Here is a 2,023-nt window from a genome sequence, read left to right on the forward strand (position 1 = left end):
CATAGGAACAAGGGACACTTTGTATCCTCCATATTCTTAGATTTATCTAAAGCTTTTGATATGGTTAACCATAATATGCTTATCAGAACTCTATCTACCCTTAACATAAGTTCCTCCACTATATCATGGTTCAGTTGCTACTTATCGGGCTGTCAGCAACCAGTTCTATGGCAAGACCAACTGTCTCCCCTGTTACTAATAACCATAGGTGTCCCTCAGGGATCCAGCCTCAGTCCTTTGCTTTTCTTCCTATTTACAAACCAGATAGCTTCATCCTCCCTCTCTGCCTCAATAGTGCAATACGCAGCTGACACCACCATTATATGTACCGTCCCCACCCTACATGAGCTACAAACCCTAACTCAAAATAACTTTGCTTTAGCTAAGCATGGTTCACGAACATCAAGCTTACTCTTAACCCCCCCCCCCCAAAAAAAAAAAAAAAAATTATTCTCTTCAGCTTATGGGTGTTGTAATCATGGCCGAGTGGTTAAGGCGATGGACTTGAAATCCATTGGGGTATCCCCGCACAGGTTCGAATCCTGTCAATTACATCGGTGCTGTTTTAGCATCTCTTCTCTCTCTCAGACATATTTCTTTACATCAGACACCTTGTAGTGTTGCAACTAGTTTATCTGATCAAGTGTTTTCTTAGAATCCATCATTTCTACTTTCTCTGCTAGACAGGGGTCCAGGGAAGTAAATAGTGTGGGAAGAAATAGTCAGGGAATTGTTATGGCTAGGCTTGTATAGGCCTGCACTATTGCCAGAACCTGGAATTCACTCCTAAACCAAATTACTTCCGCCACCTCTATTACCCAATTGAAAAAACTCCTAAAAACCCACTATGCAAACAACTGGCTTTGTTCATGCTACACCCCTGGCTAATCCACCCCACCCCACTGCACTGCTGAAAGGATTCCATTAAGGATCACCTGTATTCTCCTAATATACTTGTTTATCCAAGGATATGTGCTTTTCATATTCAATAATATGTACTTTACAAAACAAGTACCTGTCTTCTATTACAAGGGAAAAAAAGTGTGATTTTCTATTTTGCAGTCATGGTCTTGTAGAATGTACTATAGCTGTATATATGTTTATATATATTCTCTTAAATGTGCTCATATGTATTCTTATATGCTTGCTCATATGATCCTTCATGTACTTTGATATGTGGAGCTTTTCTCCCCAGGCCTCCGCTGAAAATGGACCTGTGTCTAGACAGATTTTCCCGGTAAACAAATGTAAAATAAAAAAAAAAAAAATATATATATATATATATATATATATATATATATATAGCCACTATTGTAAGAAAGACCTTTTTCATCATAGAGCTTATATCTAAAAGTATGGCTGCCAGGTCCAGGGATGCAATCAAGCCAAACATTAAACATAATTCTCCATTCGGTATGTACTTTTGCAGTTCACTTGTCACATATGGTGCAACCGTGATTTTTTTATCATTAAACAAATCAAAGGCCTAAATCACAGAAACTATGCAGACTGTCTCAAAAGTCTTGTCCCTCATTCTGGTATCATACAGGCTAATAGGCGACCTTTGACTTGCATATAGAACCTCAACAGACCCTGTCCTGTGAAATCTATTTCACATTTGTAAGTCTTGTGATGGAGTGAATACTTGCTCATGGGATATTAATTTCTTTTCCAACATTAATAGAGTATGTTGGAAGACTAGGCATGCATCATAGAGGGTGCTTCTTCTATGAAATTGTCTTCTATTCCACATAAAATTAAGTACTTCTATTAGTCTTTTCAAATGTAATGGATGAGAAACTGCAAATTCACTCTGGTTTAACCCTTCTGTCCCTCATAGTTAGGGGCAACAAGTGCATTTATTTATTTTTTGCTTGACATTTTTAAAGCCTTCTTCAGTGGAGGCCTGGGGAGAAAAACTCCACAGTAAAACAAGTTAATAAATCACAATGGTTAGTAAGATACAATGATAAAATACAGCAGTACTATATGCAAACATTACAGATGTAAAACATTATGACAC

The 2,023-nt window shown here is 37.6% G+C and overlaps 1 non-coding gene across 1 annotated transcript; it reads left to right on the forward strand.

Annotated features, from left to right (window-relative positions):
* The first annotated feature begins 472 nt into the window (after positions 1–472).
* TRNAS-UGA lies at positions 473–554 on the forward strand. Its single transcript has one exon. It is a non-coding gene; the product is annotated as a tRNA-Ser (tRNA).
* The last annotated feature ends 1,469 nt before the right edge of the window (positions 555–2,023 follow it).

The sequence above is a fragment of the Protopterus annectens genome, chromosome 2.part1 (assembly GCF_019279795.1).
Source record: "Protopterus annectens isolate FY-2018-M chromosome 2.part1, PAN1.0, whole genome shotgun sequence".
Taxonomy (NCBI): domain Eukaryota; kingdom Metazoa; phylum Chordata; order Ceratodontiformes; family Protopteridae; genus Protopterus; species Protopterus annectens.